This window comes from Pogona vitticeps, chromosome 1 (assembly GCF_051106095.1).
Source record: "Pogona vitticeps strain Pit_001003342236 chromosome 1, PviZW2.1, whole genome shotgun sequence".
Classification (NCBI taxonomy): domain Eukaryota; kingdom Metazoa; phylum Chordata; class Lepidosauria; order Squamata; family Agamidae; genus Pogona; species Pogona vitticeps.
The window spans coordinates 120,077,457-120,104,969 of NC_135783.1; the positions used below are offsets into that span (position 1 = coordinate 120,077,457).

Genomic DNA, 27,513 nt, shown 5'->3' on the forward strand with positions numbered 1-27,513 from the left:
GACGGGTGGTAGTGTTTTATATGGTGCTATTTCATACAACCACAAGGACACTGTGCAAGGGCGCAGCTCTTTGTAGTTAGAAAAAAGCAAGTTGGGTTATCTTGAAAAAACCTGACACAACTCCAACCAGTTGCTCAGCAAAGCATAAGCTAGCGAAGAAGCATACAGGGTCAGAAAAATGATATCATTTATTTAAAGTAGGCCATGAAAGAGCCTGGTTCTTTCAATCTCTTAATTTTGCTCCATGGAGAACTACATTTACAGAACCATTTACAGACCATGCGCAGAACATTTTTAAATGGGATATACAGACAAATTCTTGGAATGCAAATCTTAGTTTGTTCTGGTCTCATGCAGCAAAACAAGGCAATGAAAAAAAAGGTTTTGTCTGTCATGTTTTCCATCTCAGGGAGATTTTGTGCATTTTCAACTCTCTCTCTCTCTCTCTCTCTCTCTCTCTCTCTCTCTCTCTCTCTCTGTGTGTGTGTGTGTGTGTGTGTGTGTTTCCAACACATGCATTATTGGAAAAAGTGATAAGTGGTGCTTTCTTGCATGAAGTACCAAAAATATAGGAGCACTTGATGAGTTGCTCATCTATTTTATATAATTCATATGCCTCCTTTCTACCCATAGGGGACCCAAGGTGGTTTACAACAATTAAAACTGTACAGCACAGGTTATATCCCTAATCCCCTGATTTGCCATTTTGATTGACCAGGAACCCTTCTGTCTTGTCTGGAATAGGTTTCAGTTTATTTTCCCTCCTCCTATCTATTATTGACAGCAGACACTGATCTAGAATTGAAACAGCATCCTTGGATTTAGATGAGGAGATAAAGATGCTTGGGAGACAACAATGTCCAGGGTGTCTAACAAGATTCCTCTGCCGACACCTTCTGAGTTTGGCCATCCAGGAAGGATTGGAACTACTGTAAGATAGTACTTCCAAAAATCATCCCAGAAAAGAGCTTGCCAAAAATACCATGGTTGGTGGTATTGAAAACTGCTCAGAGGTCTAGCAGAAGCAACAGGGGCACACTCCCACTGTCAATTTCCTGGCATAAGTCATTGATCTAGGTGACCAAAGCTATCTCTGTTCTGGAAATGGATCTAAATAAATCTGTATCACCCAGTAACTTCTACAGCTGAGATGCCACCACACCCAAAAAGGGACACTGGCCAGTAATTATCTAATACAGTGGGACTATGAAGGTCTTTTTAAACAAAAGTCTTCTAGTGCAGATGTTCCATGGTTCTGAGCCCTGCCTCCTCTGGTGGTCACTCTCTCGGGGCAGTGCCCCACCTTCCTTGCCCTGCATCTTCTTGGTGTTGCCTCTGAGTGGGCGCCTGCCAGAGGAGGTGAGGGTCAGAACTGCGGAATGCCTGTTGGACTGACAGACGAACCAGCACAAACCCCTCAACTGATGGCTTGTGCCCATCTCTCCTCACAGCCACTATGCTGACATTAAGGCAAGCATGGGCAGGGTAATCTCAAATAATTTCCAGCCTTAGATGGCCTCTGTCAGCTCAGCTGGCCCTTGGCAAACTTGGCTAGTTAAATGTACTGTATTCTCGAAGACTTTCATGGCCGAGATCTGATGGTTGTTGTGGGTTTTTTGGGTTCTTTGGCCGTGTTCTGAAAGTTGTTCTTCCTGACGTTTCGCCAGTCTCTGTGGCCGGCATCTTCAGAGGACTGGAGTAGGAACTCTGTCCATGCTCTGTTGCTGTTTGTTGGATAGTTGAGTATTTATAGCTGTGGGAACAGCTTTTGTCTTTTTTTTCAGGAGATAGGGTGATCAGCGTGTTTTTTTGTTGTGATAAGGGGGGGAGAGATTATCTGTCACTGTGATTGATGGGTGTTGTTAGCTAGTATTTTTGTGCAGTGATTCCTGTTCCTTGTGGCTGGGTAGAGTTCGTTGACTTTTTACATGCTGTATTTTTCAGTACTGGTAGCCAGGCCGTGTTTAGTTTTAGGCCTTCTTCCTTTTTGTTAAAGTTGTGTTGATGTTTATGGATTTCAAAGGGTTCCCTGTGCTGTCTAACATAATGATTGCTGGTGTTGTCCAGTACTTCAGTATTTTGAAATAGAATTTCATGTCCAGCTTGTTTTAGGGCATGTTCAGCTACTGCTGATTTTTCCGGGTGTTTTAGTCTGCAGTGTCTCTCATGTTCTTTGATTCTGATGTGAATGCTGCATTTTGTGATTCCAATATATACCTGTTCCAATATATACCTGTTGTGGAACACAAAATGCAGCATTCAGTTGTTGCATATCCAGTTCTAACTGTTGCTTCCTGTCCCACATATAGATTTCTCAGGAGATAGATAAGGTGGTCAGGCACTCCGATTTCTTTAAGAATTTGCCATAATTTGTTGTGGTCCACACAGTCAAAGGCTTTTGTGTAGTCAATGAAGCAGAAGTAGATTTTTTTTCCCTGGAACTCTCTGGCTTTCTCCATAATCCAGTGCATGTTAGCATAGCTCCATACTATTTGACTTCCTCCATACACTTGGGATGTATGTTTGATCTTTAGGTTAACAAAAACATCAGTTATTACACACAACCTTTCAAAGCAGTTTGTGGTCTTTAAAAATTGATTTTAAAAAGCTCAAGGGCTTGACATTCTGATAAGAATGGTCAAGGCCAGTCAGTCAGTCAAAATCTTGATGAAAAACACCCGTGAAAATACCGTGTTGCTGAACAAGTGAAAATTGGGACGAGAATAGACTTAAATTAACAGCTAGTCCATATTGCAGCTGGTTAAAAGGGGCAAAAGATTGATGGGCCTTTTCAGCAACACCACCATAGCTGAGGAAATCCCTCTACTAGGACATGAAATTAGCCCTTTCTTTGTCCTCTTTTAGGGGAGTAGTAGAGGTTGCCATGTTCTGTCAAATTTGTAGGTCACAATCATTTTGACACTTTTTTTACATGCAAATAAGGGCAAACGTGAAATGGTCGCTCCCTCTGATCATTTTCCCTGCATAACCACAGCAGGCAGTTGCTCATCTGATGCTTCAACTGGTTCTAGATGAGATGCAACCACAGTATTTGAGGCGTGGAAGCACACAATTACTGTTAGGCAGTCATATGAGTGAATTGGATTCTGACCTACGTGTTTAGTACTTTGCAACTTGTTGATTTTAATACTTAAAAAAAGAATATGTATGGTTTTGAAATATTTTGCTTCTTGTTTTTTTATGGTCTTGGCATGTCATGAGCCTCTGCTAGGCAGAAAATTCCATTATAAATATCTACCAAATCAATAAGCAATCATGGTCTTTAGTGTTTCAATTGTTTGAAGAGGGAAGATTAAGTACTGTTTGTCTTCATGCACCAGGTTTTTTTTTTAATTTATTGTTTTCTGGATTAATTTTATTGTTTTCCCAACAGAGTTTCATTGAGTATTAGCAGTAGGGCTAGGGTTGTGGCTACAACTTGGGGCTGGGTTTCAAGTATACTTCTTGTGTTTCCTGAGACCACTGAGAATTCCAGTGCCTCCTTGAATGTGGTCATCTTGCAGACAACTGGAATATATCACATATGCTTCTGGCCGTTGTGATTGCCCTCCCAACCCCAGAATAAAGATGTGAGACAGTGATGTGGGTTGAATATGGGCCACACTTTATTAAGACAAATATCAAATTCAAATTTGCGGTTCAATTGGCAAAAGATAGGGCTGCTGTAGTGCGGAAACAGGTAAATGACAGGGGTATCTAAATACCCCTTGCTGAACAAATGGACGAGTCCTCGACCCCAGGTTCCAGCAGTCTAAAGACAGCAGAAACCTGGTCAGCCGCTAGTAAACACCCCCACACCTCAAGCCATCTTTAGCTGACTGTTGGTCCGGAAGTGCCCCCCCCCAGGTACTGTAATTGCAAGATCCGCAGTGCCAGGAGGTCGGATGCACTGTTGGCTTACTTAAACATACAGTGAGACACACCAAAAATACCTGTTATTTCTGCACTACCCGCCTGTGCGACCAGAACAAAAATTTTTACCACCAAATTGCCAACAGCCCTCTTCCAGTGTGGGATAGGCAAAAAAATCCCCTCATCCAAGAGCCAATCAGGATGAAGGTCAAAAATTTCTATCCGGCCCCTTAAAGGTGACCAGAAAAACTCACACTAGAAATAGGGAGGGAAGGCGGGTGGGTGCCCAAAAAAAGAAGAGAACGGTCCAAGAGGGGAAAGCCCTTAAATAACCTGCCTTTCCCCTCAGCCCATTCAAAAGTCCCTAAGGGCATAAGCTGTCTTGCGATATCCCGGGTTGAGGGCAAAAGCCAGCCACGCTGTTTGAGGTCTGAGGACCCTCCAACGTCTGCATCATTTGCCTAAAATCTGCCATGAAAATCCCTTACTGACACACTGTGTTGGCTAAAACAGAACTGTCTTTCAGTTACAAAAAGTAATAGAACTTAAGGCACAATTTTCTCCCTCTCCCCCCCCCCCCCCGGTGTATGGCAAGTGCCTGAAATGTGGGGGTATTATTTAAAAATCTCCTGAAGGGTAGTACCCTGACACCATTTTTTTTAACATTTACACAGCTGATCAACAGACATTCCCATACTCCAGGACTTTCATCTATGCTGATGTTTGAGGCCATTGAACACTAGCTGACCTCTGCATTAGAAGATCTTTCCTCATACTGTATTATAAAAAACACTTGAATGATACCAAACCCTTTAAAACCCTGGGTAAGGCAAGGTTTTGGAACATTGCCCTACCCCAAAGTATTTGGGCATCAGTCTGGATCAAACCCTGACTTACAAAAAGCATGTCTAAACACCAAACAGAAAGTTGCCAGCAGAATATCCACACAAAACAAGAACAACAGTTTTGTCCCTCTGTTACTCCACAGCAGAATATGTGGAGTGCTGTATGGTACAAATCAGCACATGCCAAACAGGTTAATGTAGCTCTTAATGAACCATGCAGGATTATTACTGGCTGCTTGACACCTATCCCCACCGAAAAAGTCTATTATTTAGCTGCAAAAGTATATTGAGAGATGCTAGCAAATAATGAATAAGGTAATATAACATCAAACCCACCCGCTTCATGGACACCAAGCTCCTAGACAATGACCAAAATCAGGGAAGAGTTTTCTGCACACATCTCAAGGTCTAAATATTAAACCAGAAGAGATTAGGCTAAACCAATGAAAAAAAAAAACAACACACCTTGCCAAATGGATGAATGTTGAATAGTTTCTCCTGCCAAGACAATACTGTAGCTGGACTACCTGGAAGTCACTTAAGAGAATTTGAAGTGAAGTAAGAAAAGTAAGCAATAATCAAGTAAAATGGGGCTATTTGGATACAGGACAAATTTTCTGTGACTGTGGAGAAACACAATCAGTGCGACACTTACATGCATGTACTTTATCTTATCTTAGAAATGAACAGCTAGAAGGGACCTTAGGAATTATCAAGTCCAGCCTTTGTCAAGGAAGCACAGCGGGGAATCAAACTACCAACTTCTGGTCCACAGCCAGACATCTAAACCACCGAGCTATCCTGCATATTTACCATATGTACAAAAGATCTAGCAAATGGCTGAGATAACTCTCTTGAAGTAGCCCACTTCTTTTTAATTTAACCAATATTTCATATATATCCATAATTTTAAATTGTGCAACACTCGGATACAAATAAAGAAAGATGAGGATATTTATTTTTCATATTTTAGACTGCCACGTTATCTTTTGATGAAGCATGGTTTTAACATCTGTTCATAAAATAAATATAATTACATACATTCCAAGGCTTCCCTCCAATCTGCAGGAGTTGCTTTGCCTCTTATTTAGAATTTCTCTTAGAAGGATTTTGGACCTTGAACTGCAGCAAGTTGGTGATGCTGCCCAGGCAGAAGTGGGGGAAATGCATCCACTTGCTTGGCTCACATCAGACATTCTGCTCAGCTGGGGGGTTCTAAACAACATTATCCAATACAGAACAAGACAGATGCTTTTTTTTTTTAATTTGAGGCTGTAAAGCTGTTTTTAACATCGACATTTTAAAATGTTTTTTAAAATTGTTTTTAATCTTGATTTTTAATCTTAATTTAGGTTTAATTGTTTTTAATCATGATATTTATATAACATTTTAAAACGCCGTTTGTCTTATAGTTTTGTCTGTTGCGAGCCTTCTTTGGTCCCTTGCGGGGAGAAACAAAAACAGCGGAAGTACGTAAGCTTGTGGATGAAACGCACTTCTGAGGTCCTCATCGTCATCGGGTCTTTGGGAACAATATCAAGAAATTTCACCCAGTACTATAAGCAGTTGCAGATTTCAGAAATAACATAATGAGAGCAATAAAAATGACAACATTGGGAACAGCATACATACTGCACCAATATTATTTCGTCTGAAACTTTTATCTGTTATATAATACCAGTCAATGTTTTTATAACTATGATTGACTATGTTTGGTGTTTTTAATAATGACAATGATAGAAGTAAGCTCCATTGAACATAGCCCCTAAGTGAACATGTATGTAACTGTGCTATAAAGAATTCAAGAAGCTAAAGGGATCCATATGTCTCCTCAAGTAAAGTACACAGTTGGTCTGACATCTCACAAGAGGGGCTGAGGTGCAACCAGTTGTTCTGTTATGAGTAAATAATGAATTTCTGTGTATGAATCCAATGTACCTCTTGGAAGAACAGAGAATTTTCATAGAAGGAATTGTGTTATATTATGGTATTCACTGAATTTTTAAAAGTTGCTCCTTAGAGTGTGACTCTTCTGGAAAATTTAAAATGATTTGGATAACCATTAATAATCCTGATGGATGTATTTTCATCTGAAGACTAATCCAACAAGTCCTACCATACAACTACAAGTCCCAGGATTCCTTGAGAGAAACTCACAATTATAAAAACAGATGTTTCATTTATGCAGTGAGAATGCAATAGTAAAACTACTAAAAGGTAATAAAACAGGAAATATGTCTCACTGAAGCAATATGTGGGATAATATTGAAAATGAGAATAATGGTATTCTAGTAATAAGTAGTACCCGGAGATTTGATGCTATTAACTTTTTTCCCTATTAAAATTATTTTGCTAAATAATAACAAGTAGAGTTCACTAGGGAGTATGTCAGCTTCTTTTTAATTAGGTTTTTATCCACCAGGAGTGCTTTGATACTTGATTTTTTTTCCTATTGCATTATGCTTTGACTAAAGTGGAAATCTAATTTACTTATTTCTTGTTACCCGTAAATCACAGAGATGCTAAGGGGTTGTTGTTTGTGTTGTTGTTTTAATTTTTAAGTTTGAGGTTCAATGTTTTTTTTTTTAAAAAAATCTGCAGGGAAAGCTCTATCTCATTAGATCTTTTAAATCCATTTCTTTAGAAAGCTAGATCTACCTCAAATCCCAGTGAACTGAATTCAAAATGCACTTGTTTTGTGAGGCACCATCAATCCATCTAACACTGCACAAGGGTGGTCCCATATCTACTAATTTTTGTGTACAGTGGGGGATCATGACAGGAGCCTCCCCAAAGAGTGGGAAAACATTGTGAGTACACTCAGGCAACAGTGTGCAACGGGCAAATCCTTCCCTTCCAGACACATTGCACTGGAACAACACCAAGCTTACCCATTTCATGGACGCTAACACCACATCTATGTTCTTTCCCATTCCGTTCCTCAATTTGCCTTGTTCAGGGATGGAGAGAGAATAACTTCTATTTATAACCCAACAGTCATTTGGGAATCAAACAACTAAGAAACTGTCTCTGTGCAATAAGGACTAAACCAGTAGTCCAATTATTATCCTCTACAAATAAACATAACCAGCGTACATCACCAACACACACTTCAAAATGTAATGAAATGAAACTAACATAATGAAAAACAGAGTAATTCATTTGTCTGTTTCTTCAGCTCCATTAGTATTTCCACATAAGGTAATTCTAAACTTTTAAATAACCATTCTCTGGTGCTTGCAGTTGAAGTTGTAGCCCAATAGCCTGCCAAAATAATTTTTGCTGCAATAAATAAATTAACAATAAGAAGAGCCTTATTTATATTATAGACATCTGCTGCATAATTAAACAGTATCAATAATAGATCTTGCCTCAGTCTAACTCCTGTTATATGTTCCATTCTATTTAAAATATGAGTCCATGCTTAGGACAGATCCATAAAATATGAGATGAATCCACATATACTTGTCCTCACTTCCAGCAAGCAAAATTATTATTCAGAGTTTTTCTGTTCAGTCTTTGGAGGGGGGTGGTTCATGTGCCAGCAAAATTTCAAGTAGCCTTCTCAGAATTTAATTTAATATGAATAAACTAAAAGTGGCTTGCACAGATCAAATACTCTTTTCAGAACTTTCCTTATGTTACAACAACCATGTTCCTTGGCCGTGATAACTTCAGTTCCTCGGGAGAAGTAAGAAAGTGTATATCCACTAGGATAAGCGTTGACCACGTTCCATAATGGCAGTCTTCTCAAACAATCTTCTTAAGTTGAGTGATTTAATTCCTAGCAGCCCCATCCCACCAACCCGTTACTAGAAGATATCAAGGTAGGTTAAGGCTGCCAGTCGGCAGCATCGCAGTCCCTGAAATTTCAGGGCAAAATCTGAAACCTGTGGGTGGGTCCTAGTAAAGTCACAGGAGACCCCAGAAGGGTGTCAGATAAGGGTGACATTGAAGCAAGCACAACAGACCCACAATCACCTACTTTGGAGAAGTGAAACTCAGTTCCAGATGAGAATGGGTAGAGAAAGGTACCTAGGGCTTTAAAAAGATTTCACAAATGAAAAGCAATTTTCCTCATCTTCCAGGAAAATCACACTGAGATTTGTCCCCCTTTTCTCTGCATAGAGACCCAGAGAAGCATGCTGATTCCCCAAAATTTTACTTGATGCCCTGAGATCTAGAAAGTCTAAAAATGGGGCCTAACTGATCTCTAGGCAGAATCCCTATGTACTTATTTTTATCAGAGAACTGCTTAATCAACAGAGGTGCAAAAATTGTGTTTTAGGTCACACATTAATTTGGATTTGGAAAGTAGAAATTAGGCTCAATTTCTTGAAAAAAATAGGAACCAAACTTCTCTGTTCTTAGCAGTGGTGTTTTTCAGTGTTGGCATTTTGCAAATATGCTTGCATGTGACCCCCTAAGCTTGCCTCTTTGCATGAACTTTACTTTAGCATGTCTTTTTTTTTTAAACCTGCTTTGAGAATCAGAGTGAACCTGTGCAATTCAGGTGCTTGTTTGCTTTGCTTGAGCATGCTTAGGCTGGACACAAAAGAAGCCTTAATCCATAGGTTCTTTGGGCAAATCAAATGAAAACTCTGTGGCTTGAATTCACTTACTAGTCTCAGCATAGATCCAGTGAATGAATTGCTGGATGGTACCTCAATTATTACATATTTAAATCCCTTTGATTCAGTGAGTCTGCTGTAGTTGGGATTGGTTCTTATCAATGCACTACCTGAGAGAGCAGTTATTTTCTGGTTCCAGAATTAACCCCCCCCCCAAGCTCTGCATGTATTTTGTTTATAAAAGAAAAAAGGGGGATTAGAAAAGAGAGCCGCATGCTGGAACAATGTATGGCATGAGCTAGGCAACAGGGACCAATTAAAAAATTAAGCAGAGTTAGCTTTCCTTTCCGTTTTCTTCCAGGCTTTAATTGTGAATTCAGGCCCTGTGAGGGGGGAAATCCCTGTGAGAATGGAGCCGTGTGTCTGAAAGAGATGGACTTGGCTGCTTTTCCCCTTGGATTCCAATGCCAGTGTAGAAAGGGCTTCACAGGCCCTCGCTGTGAGATCAACATCAATGAGTGCCATTCGAACCCTTGCCTCCATGGATATTGCTACGATGGTGAGTTCAGTTTTTGTTACTCCTTTTCATGAAGAGCATGCTAGTATAGCAGAATCTGAGTCCTTTTAGGGGAGACCACCTGGCTAATATACGTGCCGCCTTGGCTGCAGTTCTGCATCCTGCAGAACACTTGATCTTCGCCAAAAGGCCGAGAAGCCTTTTTCCTATTCATGAAGGAAAGGGCATTTGCCAAAACATCTCATTTTCTGGCACAGAGGTTAATGTTTCCAGAGGTCACAACTGCAGCTAATGAGAAATTCTAATGAGATTTTCAAGTTGTCTCTTCTGATGCTTCAATTAGCCGGAATGCCTTTTGTGCAATATATTTGATGGTGAGTAATTTTCAGGTGCTTTAAAATGAGGCTCCGCTGAGCAATGAGGCAATGTTTGCAAGGAGTTTAACAAATATGTATGAATGTTCTGTTTAAATGAGATTGTGCAAATGAAAGACCAGGGTTCTAGTTCACTGCAACTTGATGGGGAAGAATTTTTGTGTCCTGATTACTGTTAACCCTTGGTATGCCTATCAGGTGTCGGGCTTCATATCTGTTTCAGGAAAGCTTCTTGGGGAGAAATTGCATATTACGGCTAAGTTTCCATCAGCATGATAAGCAAAGGAAACCTGACTGTTCAGGCTATGAAATTTTACTTCTGTGGCTGTGGATAAAGACAAATGTTCAGTAGAGTTCTATGACTCCCTCAGGTTTCCATTTCAAAATTTGGAGTACAGTTACAGTAGATCCAAGGATTACGATTGTAAGAGAATGCAAGGCCTATTTTCAATCATGTCCTTCACATTTTGCTGGAATCCATGGAAGTGTGACTGCAGCTAGCGAGGCCCTCTCCACCTTCCATGATCCTACATTCAGACTTTTATGCATGGAACTGGAGAGGTTTTTTTTTTTTTTCATGCATTCAGCTGAAGAGACTTGAAGTGCTTTATATATCAGAAGTGAGTTGTGGTCGGGGCAGATGTGATTGGACTCCAGTTCCCAGGTGCCCTAGCTGGCATAGCCAATAATGAAAGATCATAAGAACTCAACAGCACAACAACAGTTGGAAGGCCATAGATTGTCTACTCTAAGTCATCTTCTCCCTTCCTCTTGTTTATTATTTGGATTCCTTCAGATCTCTCTTCAATGTTAGCTCTCACATAGGTAATATTGTATCTAAGAGGATATATACAATAGTATTATTTTCTGTTTTTTCCTTATGTTTTATGTTTCAGGCTTCCATGTGAATGAGATACTCAGTGTGGTGTAGTGAGTGAATAAAGTGGCAGGCTAGGACTCAGGAGACCTGGGTTTGAATCCCTGTGTGGCCATGGAAACTTGTGGGATTGTCAAAACCATGCTTACTCTGCTTGGCTATGATCTAGACTCTAAAAGCAAAAAAAGCAAAGTTTGTTGCTTATATCCAGCTCCATAGCACTTAAAGCAGTTGCTGAGCAGTTACCAATTTAGTTATGCAGGCTGCACTTTAACCCTGCCCGCAGCAAGATGAGCACTCAGTTTACCCACCTCAGAAGGATGGAAGGTTGAGTGAACCTCAAGCCAGCTACCTGGGATTGCACCTGGATCATGGGCAGAATTTTGGCTGCAGTACAGAAGTTTAACCACTGCGCCAAGAGATTCCTAGTAGTGTGTATGTTCATCTTCTAAATGTTTTTCTCACACTCAGATCTAATTCCCCTCAGAATTCAACTCAGACCATTCGTTAATATGGATGTGCGATACATTCCAGGATATTTCTGACAATATTTATGAAGCAGCAGCATAGCATACTTAAGAATGTTGACAAGCAATGTTCTTAAGGGTGGGTTTTTTAAAAAAAATCTTGAGTCATTTGCTTGCTGGGAATGGTCATCTTCCTGTAAAGGGCAGGGAGGTTCACAGTACTGGCGGTGGCCAGCTTCATTATGCTCTTCTGTCCATCAACCACCATCTCACAGGAACCATTTCATTAGACTGCAGTGAGACAGAAATGGGGAGCAGGCGGTCCTCCTATCTGCTGAGAAGCCACTTCAGTCACTTCACCACCCCCCATCAGCTGTCGCCTGGCAACAGCATAGTTTATGTGTTTGAGGCAAGAGAGGAAGCTAGGCCACTCCATCAGCAATTCAAAGAGGCAAGAAAATTTGGGTCCTCCTCTTCTTGACATGTGCCAATTCAAGCTAGGCCCTATAAGAATTGTGTTAATAGGAACCTGGAAAATAATCCAGCATCCTCAATGTGAAGGGCTCTGCCTATGAAATCTTATTGCTAAAAGAAATGCATCTTATACACCTGAAGACTTGCAGTATGTTTCAGAGAGAGACAAAACACAAACAAAACAGAACACATGCTTTAAAATGTTTTTAATTGTTTTAAGAGTTTAGAAGTCTTCCCAACTTAAAAAAAAAACATACAAAGTCAAGTTAGTCAAGGGAGGAACACATACATTTAAGAAACTACAACTGTTCTTATGAAAGTACACAGATAGAAAATGGGGGAGGGGAGGATAGAGAAGGGGAGGAGCAGTGAGGAAGAGGAGTTACAAACTCGACTGCCCAGATTTAAGCCACAGTGTGGGCATAATGTTAGGGTAGGGTCAGGTAAAATAAAGGTAAAGGTTCCCCTTGACATTTAGTCCAGTGTCATCCCTGTTTCCAAGCCATAGAGCCAGCGTTTGTCCATAGACATTTTCCATGATCACGTGGCCAGCGCAACTAGACACGGAATGCCATTACCTTTCCACCATGGTGGTACCTATTTTTCTAATCGCATTTACATGCTTTCGAACTGCTGGGCTGGCAGGATCTAGGACAAGCGACGGGAGCTCACTCCATGGATTCGATCTTACAACTGCTGGTCTTCCAACCTTGCAGCACAGAGGCTTCCGTGGTTTAACCCACAGCGCCACCACAGCGCTAGGGTCAGGATAGCCCTATGTAATTTCTGGCACTTCTATGCTGGGAGTGAGGTGTCTTAGTTGGCTTAGTACCCGCAAAGCCAGCCCTTGGCCAACCCAGCTAGTAATGATTGCACTCAAAGTGTAACTTCCCAATATGAAAGAAAGATGGAAAGGAATACGAATCTTAGAACTGCAGAGCTAGAAGGGACCCTTTGGATAATTGAATCCAGTCCACAGTGGGGAATCGAACTCCCAGCCTCTGGCTCCGCAGGCAGATGCCTAAGCCACTGAGCTATCAATAAGAAAGATGGAGTTCAGAGGAATCAAGACAGAGATTCTTTTTCTCTTTCTCATTCGCTCCCCCTTTTACTATGTGCTATGTGATTTTCTTGTACTGTTCAGTCCTCTACTGTTGTTTGGTAAGGTCTATGTGAACATTTCATTGGCCTGATTGATTTTAAACTTCTGTTAAATCATGTTTTAATCTGTACCAAAATTCATTTTCTCTCTCTCCCTCCTCCCCCCCCCCCTCTCTCTCTCTCACACACACACACACACACAGAGAGAGAGAGAGAGAGAGAGAGAGAAGGGGGACATGAAGACTCAGCAACACATATTTGCTTAAATTTCCATTCAACAAATGCCATTAAATTATTTTATGAACCTTCTTGGAATCTTATATTTCAGGTCCCAATGCGAGTCCTTTCTAGAGTAAATAAGTAGTGAGGTTTGATTTAGAACTTAAAAAGGAGGCAGAGTATTCTAGTTGTTATAGCTTAATACGGCAAATTAAGAAAAATGCAAGTGTCTCCTTGTAGTTGGGGAGAAAATACTCTTGGAACAAAGGGCTCCAAGCATTTAATGAGAGTAATAGCAGTTACACGTGCAGAGGCTGAGTGACAGCATAGATTACATGGTAAATCTCTGAGATAATGAAGAACCCAGGGACCTATGTGAGGCTATAATAAATCTATGCCTGTAAGAACTGCAATCATTGCTGTCACTGGGTCCCTTGTATAGATGTAGCTCTTTAAAGATCCTTCTCTTTTTACATCACTAATGATGAAAAAGAGGAAGGCCTGATTGTTAGCTCAGGGGGTTTGGAATGAAACATGAAAGCACATGAGAGAAGCTGATCAAGGCTGTCAGACTCAAGCTCTTGAGCAGTTTCTTTTTAATAAAGTGGCACAGTGTGGAAATCGCACCTCTAGAAAAATAGATGTTTCTTTCTCTGGCTCTTGCTGAAAAATGAAAAATAAAATAAAAAAGAGGCAAATCATCAAGGGTTCTTCACGTATCTTTTCCCATGTAGTGGAAAAACACGTTCAGAGAGACTTTTAGTGTGGAAGGCAGTCTCCAGAGAGGAAACATTTAAGAATTCCCTCTACCCTCAGTAGCGTAGAAAATCTGGAGCTTTTGTGGCTGCATTTTTGTAGAAAAAAGGATGGATGAATAAATGGGGGCAGGGAGGTTTATAATGCAGGCTCATAGATTCTATAGCTTTGACACAACCCTCTCACTTTTAATTTCTTTACTTCACGTCCTTCTCATTGTTTTGATTTGGAAGGCTCATTATAGGGATGTAAAAAACTCTCAGTTGTGGTTCAGCTAAGCTTCTCCAAATCCCATCTGTTTTCTTCCTATCCTTGTTTCATATAGAATTGTAAGGGGTTTTCCCTGCTCATGTTGATATTTGTACATTTTCCATAACGTGTTGAAATATTTTACTTAACCCAAACATCCATTTAACTGAATTAACACATATTCCCATTGAATAAAACATACAGTAGTTGCAACTAATTTTTTTGTAGCCTTGTGACCTCCCATGGGCAAAAGAGTGTCAAAAAGCCCTTGGTGGCAGGCTCCTCCTTCTCCATGTCAGTGGCAATGGCACACATACCCCAGTGGTGAAGCGGGACCTTTCTTTTGGGTTACTGTGACCAACCAAGATCCTTCTTCCCAAATTGGCCAGGCCAGATGCCAGGAATGGGGTATTAGTGGCTTGCTGACCAGTATTGTGGGAGGCTTGGAGACAGGCCAGCTTTGGGTAGCATACTCTACTTCTGGCATACTTTTGCATAGTAAGTGAGGGGTGGAGTAAAACCTCAGAGAACCTAGTTATGACTTATTGCAAGCAAGCAAGCAAGCAAGCAAGCAAGCAAAATTCTGCAATGCCTGCTCTGTTTCTGGGGAATTAGAATCTCAGAAATATTCTCATGGAGATGTCTTCTCAGAAACAAGGTCTCTGTTCCAGTTGCCATTTCTTAGGTCTCCTTCCCAAGGGTTTCGCAAATTTTAAATTCCTGAGGAGTGATGGTGAATATGTTTTAGTTTCATTTTATTTGTCTGAAAGAGAAGTGGCATGTTTTCCCCTCCTCACATATTTATTTTAATTCTTATACGAATGCTTGAATGAGGCTCTTGTTTGTAATGCAAATGATGAGAAACCTGCTCTTCGCAGTACACACTGTCAGGGGAGTAGTGTTACATGGAGCTCTGAAAATGAGATGAGAGTTCTGTTGCAAAATATGCCATCCAGTTCCCCCCAACATCCCTTCCCCTAGGAAGAAGGAATCCAGGCTTCTCTGCTGTATTCTTAGAGCATTTTAGAATTTCTTCTTGGTGGTGTTTTTCGATTTACCTCATCATTGCAATGTGCCTAAGAGATCTCTGAGCGTTTTGGTGTTTTGTTTATTTCTGTTACACACTTTCTCATCACTTCACAGTCTCCCTGGCTACTGGAACTTCCTGACGTGAAAGACGCTTCTGGAGTAGTAGTAGCGATGGGGACTTGAGTCTTGGGACTTAAGTTGCACCAGCAACTCAGCTTTGGTTTATTTCCCTTCCTCCCCCCCCCCCCCCAACGATTCTGACTCAACTCACACTTTAGAACCTGCTTCCTCCTTCCTTTTTTTGCTGGAGAAAAAGAGGCATATTTTTAATCGGGACTCAGGACTTGGTACCAAAGATGTGGACTCAAATTTGGGAATTGGACTCAAAGACATTCCAACATCCCTGGATCATACGTTTTGTACAATGTCTTCTCCTTAGTTTTAATTCAAGTATGAGAAGTCAAGGAGGATGTACACTGCTGAGCGGATGGTTGCTTAATGAAAGAGAGGACATTTCCTCATGAACTTTTATCAGAGAGTAACTAGGATAAATACATAAGTTCCCAAAGCCCCAACCACAAGTATGTTTCTAATTGTCACCGCTGTTTCCTGAGGCTGAAGCTAGAAAGTTCACTCACTTGCAATGAGTCGAGAGGCGCAAAGAAGTTGGGTTTAATATTAAGGCTTTTAGGAACAACTAGCCCTCAGGGTATTTCTAAGAAAGTAAGTTTATTAGAGAAGACAGTTTGGGAAAAGTGAAACAGTAGAAATAATAATAGGTGGCCTTCCTGTTCTTTACATTCCAAAGTACAGCCCTCAAAGAGAACAGAATTCAGAACCAACGTCTGAGAGACAGACTTTATGATCCACCCTTTTATATTCCAAAACCTCAGCAATCCCAAGGGATTTTGGTAATCATACGTAACCTGAATAATTGCGGTATCCCTGTGCTCTGTGGCTGTGTGAGACAATACGCACCACCAAGGTGATGCGTGTGTCTGCTCCTATGTGAACACAGCAGAAGATAGTTACCTAACTAACAAGGCATCTTCTTTGACCTTGGAAACCAAAGACAATAGATAACATCGGTGTCTGAACACTCAAGAGAGGCCCCTGCCTACTGTAAATGGCAGGCCATTCCAGAACTTCTTGGTAGTTCAAAATTGAGCAGCACAGACAAACCTGCATTGCCTCATAATCAGTCCAGTCCCCCAGGGATACTAGTAGTGATATGAACGTTTTAATGTCAGCCATACTTAGAGAGAAGAATTTCCTACTATATGGTTCTTTCTTTTCCCATTTCTACTTTAGATGGCTTCCATATTTTGGGAGAAGAGGGTCCCATTTTTATTACTGATCTTAACTTTACTAGAGTGTTTTGTTGTAGAGCTGTACAATTGTGCTTAACAATGTCTTCTTTTTTTAAAAAAACATTGCAGTGGTTGATGGCTTCTACTGCTTATGCAATCCTGGATATGCTGGAGAAAAATGTGACCAAGACGTTGATGACTGCATTATTAATGCATGCAAACATAATTCTACTTGCATGGATCTCCATTTGGTAAGCACACACTGTGAATTTCATATTTTTGTTGGTGCTCCAGTAGTGCCTGTTGTACAGTGTTTTGTATATACATGCAGACACTTTTACACTCTGCTCTTGAGAAGCCTACTGGCAAAATCTAGTTTAATATAACCCAGTGTCTCATGCCATCAGGCTTTCCCTTCCTCTCTTCCCTTGCAGACCCCCCATACCCATATGTTGAAGTATCCACATGTTGAAGAAATACAAACAAGTAGAGCTGTTGATTCCAATTGTCAGCTGATCAAAGCTACCATGAAAGCAAAACAGCTTTTTGACAGAATCTGGGAGGAATAATATAACTTGTAACATCAATCTGATACAGAGATGAAAGAACGGATACTGTCCTATGGAAAGCCAAGTCCCAGAATGATTGCTTGCTATTTGATCTATTGATTAATTAAGCACAAATTAATTAATGCTGATCAGTGGTAGGAATCCTCTCACCAGAATATGTTGTTGTGAGAACAAAGTGAGAAGGAGGAAGGCCGTGTGTGCCGCCTTCATCTTATTGGTCTGAGATTTGGGAGATTCAGGATCGCATAATAGTGGTGGAAGGAGGTTACGTTTCCAGCCAAATAGGTTGACTGGACAAAACTGGAGTTGGCGTTGGCGTATTTTATGGAAGGAAATATTATATTCATTGATAGGCTTTTAAAACCTGGGAGTGAAAAAACTTTACTATGGCACAAAACACACACACACACACACACACACACACACATACACACACACACACACAAAACTTGAATGAAACAAAAAAATGAATAGTCTCCCCCGCCCCCCAAAGTTGGGTAGTGTTTGTGCATATTTATGCAGATGGGACACTACTTAAATTGTAAAGATTTTCTGGAAAAGAGTTGGAAATACTAGGAAAGAATTTTTGGCACAAATGATTTGTATTTTTAGTTTGGAACATAATGCTTCCTAGCCAGAACTTTAAAAAAAACAACAACTACTACTTTTGGCTATTGTTCTATGATATCCAGAGTGATATCCAGTATGGTGGACAGATCAAGGTACTAGGACTTAGGAGGCCTGGGTTCAAATCCCTCCTCAGCCATGGGAACTTACTGTGGGAACAGAACTGGTGAAACCACTCCTCAAATATCTTGTTTACTTTGAAACCCCTACTAGGATAACTATAAGTCGGCTCTTGCTTGACAGCACATAACAACAAACTATTCTCTGAATTCCTGAAGCAAATGACCACTTGCTATGCTGACTGGTGGATTCTGGGAGCCCCTTAAAAGCAACTTTTCCAAGCTCTGTTGCTCAGGAAGACTGCACCAATTAATGTGTGTGTCTGTGTGTGTCTGTCTGTCTGTCTGTCTGTCTGTCTCTCTCTCTCTCTCTCTCTCTGTGTGTGTGTGTGTGTGTGTGTGTGTGTGTGTGTGTGAGACCAGGTTACTGGAATAGGCTATTTGAATTACTATATTATCGTGGTCTTGTCAAATGTATTCATGGCTGCCATAGCCCAATACAACTTGGCAACCATTTCTTGCAGTCCTTCTGCCCCATCCACACTGCCGCAGGTGTGCAGACTATGCACAATGGTACCAGAAAGCACTGGGCCCCTAAAATATACTAAGGCACACATGAGAGTGTGGCTGTATACAATGTTTGATTTGTGTGAAACCCTTTGAAGAAAAGAGTTGGCTTGACAACCAATGCCTTGATGCATTGCACAGTGATGCATGCTTACTTTTATCTTTCCCATCCACTCTTGGGAACTACATTCCTGTAAGAATCCACGCAAAAAAGGACTACTGAAAAATTACTTGCTTTGACTAGTGCTTACCTCTGTCTTGGGAGCCACTGTGCTCATGATCGCTGCTTTTTTCCCAACAACTAAACCCTATCATAAAAAGCCTAATTCACTCCCATTTACAGCATCGTATTTTAGATTTGTTTTCATCATATGTCCTGAGAGGCTTGCTGTTGTTGTTATTGCGGTTGTTTTGTTGCCATCACTCAAGTCTCTCTGTTCTCCTTCTACAGTAATTTGTCATTTTCCCCCTGTCAAAAACGTAGACCATTTTGTTTTAAATGGACTGTGACATAGTTAGCAAATCAATAAAATCCCCACTGGGTCATCATTCCTCAGAAAGCTAGGCCAGGAGGGGAAAAGAAGAAGGAACACCCTCCCCTAGAGATTTCATTTGCTATAGGAGTTAAAACAAACAAACAACAACAACACATGCACAGAGAAAGTGTGGATGTTGTTGGAAATATGTTGTTTCTGAATCTTTAGGTTGGATTTTTGATTGAATAGTGCTTCTTGGGGTTTGTTTTTTAACAAAATACATAAACAGTGTGGTAGCTTTTGTGATGTATAAACATTTCTGAGCATAATATATGTGAAAATAATGTTTATTGTGTGTGGGGGGGGGAATTAAAAAATATATAAACTTCTCGGCTGTGTGGTTTACCCAGGAGTAAAGTTCTAAGATGGAAATTCAGTAAAATTGAAAGACATACTGACAAATGTGTTGTCCAGAGCTTTCCCCTACGTTCAGATCAAGATACCATAACTGATTTTTTGAACTTTTATCGTTGTAAGAGTGAATGAATATACATGCATTCTATGTATATGTCATGACATAAAAGATGCTTCCATATTGCACATGTATACATTTGGAATTGAACCAAACTATGGCTCAGAGTGTAGGAATAACTAGTTACAATTAATCAGTTACTTCTAATGTGTTCCTTTCTAGTCAGGAAAGTATAACTATATTACATAATTATTTTTACTTAACTTCACACCTTTTGTGATATAACTGCAACTTTTAAAGTTACTTTAATATATGGATGGGGTTTTGGCTTCACTAAGTAATTATGGAGGATTCTCACATGGCAGAAGTGCTCAATTGTGCTATGCCTCATGTTATTGTCTCATGCTCTGTTGTGGGTGTTAAAGTGAAGCAAAGTGGACAAGAAAACTATGGGGAGAAGGGTAATCGTAGGCCATAAACATATATACATTTGTAAAAGTAAATTTTAGTTACTTGTAATGTAACTAATGGCAACAAACTATATGGTGGATATGTACAACTAACCATTTTTGAGGAGGATGGGAAATACAGGCTCTTTTAAGGTCACCAAGATGTGTTGAGATTCCCCTGTAGGATGTGCTAGGTCCAAATCTCATGATTTCTGATTTTTATATACTCCAAAAGAAGTTACATTCTTCATATTTGTTGCCACTGTGATGGCAGTAATGAGCTAGCTGAAGATGAATTGTGCTAAAAGGCAACCTGTCAAACAGAGAAGTGATAAAAAAAAATTCTCTGGGTTTTCTTTTAGGCCTTATTCTGTTCCATATTTTCTTTGCTGACATTTTGAAGGGATGGAAGAATTTCTGTGGATGATACCATTCGGAAGTACAGTTAATACAAAGGAAATGTAGGAAGCCATGCAGGATTAACTGGTTGACCTCATGAACTGAAGAAACTGATATTAAAACCCAGAGATCAATGTGTAATGGTCTGGGCTTGGAGATCTAAGATAACTGTGTTCATTATTATCTGAATGGCCTAAATGAAGACAAAAGAGGTATCATTATAGTCACTACAACCTAATGGTTTGCAGATGACAACCATCCAGCTTTGTGATATGTCTGCAAGTGAAGGCTAAGGGAAGGCTACATTTGTTAGATGAGGCATTTCTAGTAGGTAGTCAATAGTGTTACCATCTTTGCAGAAGATGTTTCTCTGGCTTAAGGTGAGTGGTTGTTTTTTAAAAAAACCTTTTAAATCACCTTAGAATTACCTGAAACAAGCAGAAGGTATGGCAGAACCTTCCCACCCAAAGGTATTACCTTGCAGGGGCAGGTCAGGATGGCCAAGGCATCAGGGCGATGCTCCTAACCGAAGGTTTTTGTAAAGGCACTAAATCTTATTTGTTGATTCCTAATCCTGAACAAGCCATTCCAAAATAACTAGAATTGTTCAGAACGAGATGTTGTATGAGGAAATTCCCTCAAGTTTCTGTGAGGATTACCATCTTAGAGAGAATAGGGAATTCTGAGGGGATAAAAGATTAAAGCATTGGCCTTTGTGACTGTGGTGATGATGATGATGATGATGATGATGATGATGATGATGATGATGATGATGATGATGATGATGATGATGATGTCCTGGTGCTCTGACCCTACTGGAGTGCCCAGGGATACTTATCATATGGAACAGCACCTTATTATTTTAACCCAGATCCCTTGGATTAAAATAATAAAAAAAAGTGAGGTGAACTAAAATCAGGGAAAGAGGAATTTTAAAAAGTCAGTATCTTATAAGGAAGATGCTGAACCAGTACTGAAGTACAAGGAGATTGCCATTTCATCCTCAGGTGAAGCCGAAGACCTCTCCTGCACACTGTAATAATTGATGAGCTCAATAGGAACTCTGAGTAAGGCCACTAGGCTGTAAAAACCACCATCTGTAATTTTTGAAAATTTGCAATGTAAAGTGAGAGATTGCCCTCAATGTCACATATTGTCTGGGCTTTGCATTCTTGAATTTTCTAAAGTTTGCTCCCTTTAAAAAAAACAACTTTACATTTGTTACACTAGTAGGACTGACCTTGCATATGTCTGTGTGTGCGCATGTGCATATGTGCGTGCAGATGAATGTCTCCTTTTTGTGTGGTCAAAATTTCATGTTAGGACATTAGTGTCTGGCTTTTTCCACAGCTCTTTGTTTCTGTTTCTGTGGAGGTGCCAATCGGGAGTAGGAAAAATAAGCTTGTCACTTGGCAGAAACAAGACACCAGGATGGAGCCAGCTGATTCTTCATCAGTAGTCAGTTTACCCTGTGTAGTGCCATATGTAACAAAGTGTGCTTGCATGTACCCACCAAACTTCAGAAAATGGATGGACAGAAGGGAGAGTTTTTTATGATGAACATTGCATTCTACACTAAAGTAAGTGAGTAGGCCCATTTGAATCAGTTGAATGGACTTGACTCACCCACTGATTCAAAGAGTCTACTCTAGTGTGGTTTACAACACTAGGCAACAAGATTTTGACCATTATGTGATTTTTTTAAGACAATGAAAAGAATCAAACTTATGCGTGTTTTGACTGCTCCCATCTCAGAAAGTTCTTCAGAATGACACATGACTTTCTTCTTCATGGATATGTTATCTTATATAACTGAACCAGCAAAATTTATATTCCAGACTATAAAGACTCATAAACATATTTTGCATAACAGTTGAGTGATGATTTTTTAAAAAACATGTAAAACATGTTTAATTATAAAGCTGCATTCTCAGTGATATCTAATAATTTTGAGTCTTCTGCTATCATTGAGTGGAATCAGTATTTATTTTAGGGCCTGAAAATCTGTGGACTATTAAGCATGATAATACTGTAATATCATGTGGTATTCTGTGTTGTAATTTTAAAGGGCACTATGAAGAAATGGCACTCAGTTTGCAAGATTTAGCTGCTATCACTTCTGCATATAACAAAAAAAAAGATAAAGAGGAATGTGATACTAGATCCACCAGAAGTGGAAGAAGTTGTTAATGATCATATAATTAGCTTTAGTTCTCTTTGTGACAACAGTAGGTAGACATTTTGAAATGGTTCATCCTTCCTTATTTATATTATATTATATCATATCATATTATATTAACAGATATGAAAAAAGTGCAGCCAAATCCTATGTATGTTTACACATATGTAAAGTTGCACTGTGTTTAGTAAGGCTTCATCCTGTCTGCATACGATCCACAGGAACATATATCCTAACTAGAGATGTAAGTACAGTGGTGCCCCGCATAGCGACGTTAATCCGTTCCAGGATTAACGTCACTATCCGGAAACATTGCTAAAACCCCATAGGAATGCGTTAAACTCCGTTTAACGCGTTCCTATGGGGGGGAAACTCACCAGTAAGTGAAGATTCCCCATCCGGCTGCCTTGGTAAGCGAGGGCAGGGCGCGAAAACGCTGTGGGCAGCCATTTTCTGCACCCGGTGGCCATTTTGGAACCGCCGATCAGCTGTTTTCTAAACATCGCAATGCGAAGATCGGTAAGCGAAACGCTTACCGATCACCGCAATGCAATGTTTTGCCACCTAAAACATCGCAATGTGATCGCATTAGCGATCACAAAAAACGCGTCGCTATGCGGATTCATTGTTAAATGGTGCACTCGTTAAGCGAGGCACCACTGTATTCGTATACGAATATCCCCCCACAGGTGGAGATAACAAGGGTCTGCCCCTCTGGGGCCACACCGACCACTCACCATTCCACTGCTGCCATGAGCTGCACGGAGCGTTCCTATCACTCCATTGCTCATGATAGATTAGCCAGTCCTGGCAGAAGGTGAGATGACGAGCCTCTCTGACAGGTTGCAGAGTAGCTAATCCAGTTATGGCGAACGCAAAGCCCTTTCTTCTGGCATGCAACAAACCATTTGAAGTGGCTGCAGCTGGGAGTCCCCCTTTCTCTTCCTGTTCTGGGTCCTTTAACTTCCTGTCCATCCCCATGATTCCCCCTTTAATTTTCTATCTGTCCCCATGATTCCCCCTGAAACTGCCCCTTCCTGTTCCAGTTCTGGTCTTCCAGGCGGCACAGCAGCCACTTGTTTCTTCCCCATACCCCCACTTTGGGCACTCGAGCTGAAAAACATTTGCCTCCACTGAGCTAACACATTGCAAGCAGCGGAGTGATAGGAAGGCTCCGTGCAGCTCGCAGCAGCGGTGTAATTGGGAGTGGACAGTTATCTCCATCTGTGGGGGGGATATTCATATACATATACCCTCATCTCCAATCCTCACCATTGTACACAGAAATATTCATCATGAATATACACAGCCATTGTCTTTATACTCTGTTGGGTACGAAAGCCTGAGCAGAAAAGTAAAGGAAGAAGATGGATGCCAGCAAATTCAGTACTACTACAGAAGTTCACTGAGGTTTCCTTTGAATGGGAGAAGAGTGAGCCAGTGGGGCAGTGTTATTTTTGCAGCAGTAGGAGCCATTCATCTAATACCTTTGGAAACAATTTATGATATCTTGTAGGTATGTGAAGTGCATAGTGTTCACTTGTACTGTCAATGTGATGGATTAAGGCAATGCCACAGCTGAAGTATGAAAGCAGATTAAATGGATGTGTGATACTTTCGTCTGGAAAATAGAGGAGTGGTCACCAAAGCAAGCTACCGCATCAACATGTGACACAACACTGGATGGCAGACGCTAACTTTTCCGGTTAATTAACACCCATATGAAAAAGTTACTTTTTAAAATTGCCGAAATATATATAGTCTTGAAAACATGAGGCTCAACATAAAATAATGCTATGTCATCCTAACCAAAGAAAAGGGAATATGAGGGTCAATCCAAAAGGTAAAGCAATGGAAACAGGATTGTTGGCTTTGAAAAGAGTTCCTCCCTTTCAGTAATTTTCAAAGGCCTTTTGTAGTAAAGAGGCACTGTCCTCATGCTGAAACAGTACTTTTTCTTTTACTTCCACTTATATTAGCACTGAGGGAAATCTGACTGTGTAGCATTGGAAATTTTAGTATTACAGTATGATATAAAATTCCAGATTTACTCAATCTGACCATGTGATTAACTGACGAACCTTTGTCTTCATTTTAAAATGGTTCCTTTAGTGAGCTCAACATACAGACAAACCTGATTGTCATCAAGCAAATGAGCTGTGTGATAAATCTTTATTACATTCATATTGCTCAGAGCAAGAATGTCATGGAATCTTCTAAGTCAGTGTCATTCCCAATTTTGAGTGCCTAGTTGTTCTTGCATTAAAACTCTCAGAAGCCTTCACCTCTAGCTGTGCTGTCCAGGATTTCTGAGAGTTTTAGGCCAAGAACATCTGGAGACTCAATGTTTGGAACCACTGGCTTAAGTGACTACTTTGTCCTTGTAGCAACAGCATATTTTTTTCCATTGTTCTATTCAAACTTCTTAGTGCTTAAATGCCAGTCAGCTAGCTGGCTCTTGTTTCCTTCCTTGTACTGTTTGGGTCTCTAACACACATGCATGTGCTCATATGCACATACATACTATACATGCTTACTTTTTCTTTAAAACAAAAAGAAGAAGAAGGAATTTGGCCACTTGAATGTGTGAGCAGCTCCCTGATCTCTCGCCATGATGATACAGTAAGTTGCTGCAGATTAGACACTTTAAGTTGAGCTACAAAACTCAAAGTGTCAATGGGCCCGGCATAACTAAACACCAACAGGGTACCAGATAGTTTTGCACACTTTGGGGCTCTTTTTTGTTAGTTTCTAGGAAACAGTCTTATGGGGAAGACTGGAGATCCTTCTCTTTAACCAGGTCCAGGACTCCCTGTAAGTGGGTCAGAGAAGGGGTGCCACATCATGGGTGATGGATACAAATAGTCATCTGCTCCTGTGAGTAGGTGGAATGGATGTCTTCTCTGGCCAGGTTGGTGGGTTCACTGTGGCTTTTCCCAGTCCATATGTTAGACATCTAGCCATACCCATCTGGCCCCTTTGGGTATGCAAGGCAGGGAATGTGGGGCAGTGGCACTGGGGAACTCTCCCTTCAAGGGTCTGTTGGTGTGAGGTGGCTCAACTGGTGACAGGCATTCCTGGTTCTTATGGTGGCCAGGCTCAACACTGGTCCTTCATTTGGTGAGCTTTGCAGTGGTGTGCCTCATTCCGGCCTACACAAGCGGCAACCTAGGAGGTGGCAATAGCAGATCCATCCAATTGTCTTTGTCTGGGTTGTGCCAATGATTGATTTCCCCAACCTTTGGTGGAGGGTGTACCCCTTGACTTCACCTCCTCCACCTCACATGCCTACCAATACACCACTTCCACCCATACATACTCTTTTGTGGTGCGAGGTTCCTCCTTAACTCAGAGTCCCGCCGTGGCCATACTTGCTCCCTCAAGGGCATCTCCTGCTTCCTCATCATTGCTGCATCATCTACTGGGGAACTGCATGCCAGGAAGGCCAGCTGTTGACTTGCTGAGATGATGAGCACAACAGGCTGGCTAGAGAGACCCTCTTGTCCCCACAGACTGCCAGACAGTCACAAAAAACTGCACAGCTCTTTGAAATTTATTCCATTCATTTTGTTTTTAGCAAAAGCAGTTGTTGAAAACTTGGTGCTGGTGGGTTGTCGAATAGTAGAGCCTCAAGGTGCTTTTATCTTATTCAGCATCCTGGATTTATTTCCCCCATCCAAACTGAAGCCAACAGATCCAGAGGCTCTCAGAAGTAACCTTGGAACACATTTTGGCGACATCCAAAACAGCCGTTTTCTGATTTATTAGTTATAGCGATGGTATTTTATTCTATAGCAAACTGTGCAATAAATGGAAAAAGATATTGCATGAAATGCAGATAGAAATCTACGAGATGACAAAACAACAGAGAAAATAAGAGAAAAATCAAGTGGGAGCCTTGAAACTTTGCCCTGTTCTCAAACTGCAGTATCTCATACATAAAATTATTCACCATAAATAACAAACGGAGAAATTCTGCTCTTCTAGTACTTTATTTCTAGTTTTAGTCTCTCTGCTAAAAATGTTTTGTACTATGTGGTATTCTGCTAATCTAATGTAGGGCTCCATGTATCTGACAGGAATATATTATGCTATTTAGGTTTTTTAAACACCTGATTTTAACTAAACAAGAAACAAAATGAAAACCAACTAGTACACTTTGCTTTGGCATGAGCAAAAATTACCCCTAGAAGGAAAAAATATATATATACAATTCAAATATGAAGGGCCAGAAATAAAATTATCTTAAGGGACAGTTCCTTCTTATATGGTGGTTGTCCTCTAAATTACAGTGATTGTGAAAGGACCTTTTAGGGGACAATTAATTTTTTTAAAATCCTGATAGCAATTTTCACCACAAGTCTTTTTTGAGGGAGCTTCATGGGTGGCTGAAGCAATCTTTATTGGATAGCAATGAGGAAATTTGCCTACATCAGATCTGAGAACAATTTAGAATCCTGAGTGAAAGGCCATTTACAGACTCTTCATATTCTGTTTCTGTGGTTTTATTTTTGAGAAACAACAGTGTTTAGGCAGGCAAAAACTGGCACAGTCTTTTTCTGGCTTCGGACGCTGGCTGCTGTGCAGGAGTCTAAAAACCTCTTCCCCTACAAGACTAAGGATCTACACACTGACAACATATCCTAACCAGATTTTTTTTGTAACTCAGGGGATATTGTTTCCCAGTGCTTTCAACTAATTGTGCCATTGAAATTCTAGATTAGGTTTCACACTCATGAAGCCATATGGCAATGCTCCCAAAGTTTTGCTTTTCCTTTTTCAACATGCTATGTTAAACTTCCTTCTAAAGAAAGACCACAAAGGAATCACAAAAGAAAGATTGGGAATGAGAATCAATTTCTGTGCCTTGTTTTTTTTTTTTTTTTTTTTTCCTTACCTGGAACAGGCACCCTAGTCCCCTTGAAGAATTAATTTGTAGAAAACCTGTGCCTTTTCTTCTCACAGAATAGCAAGCAGACAATGCTGTGTTGTCAAGCAGCTGACGTTTTGTTAAACATCCCCCCAGTCACTTGGCACCTTTTCTCTCACTCTGT

The 27,513-nt window shown here is 40.5% G+C and overlaps 1 long non-coding RNA gene across 1 annotated transcript in view; it reads left to right on the forward strand.

The window, feature by feature from the left end:
• The first annotated feature begins 136 nt into the window (after positions 1 to 136).
• Positions 137 to 27,513, forward strand: part of LOC140707323 (uncharacterized) — a 56,706-nt gene continuing 29,329 nt past the window's right edge. The window contains exons 1-2 of the long non-coding RNA XR_012087276.2: positions 137 to 9,848; positions 16,792 to 16,913. This is a non-coding gene — a long non-coding RNA (uncharacterized LOC140707323). The remainder of the gene's footprint in view (positions 9,849 to 16,791; positions 16,914 to 27,513) is intronic.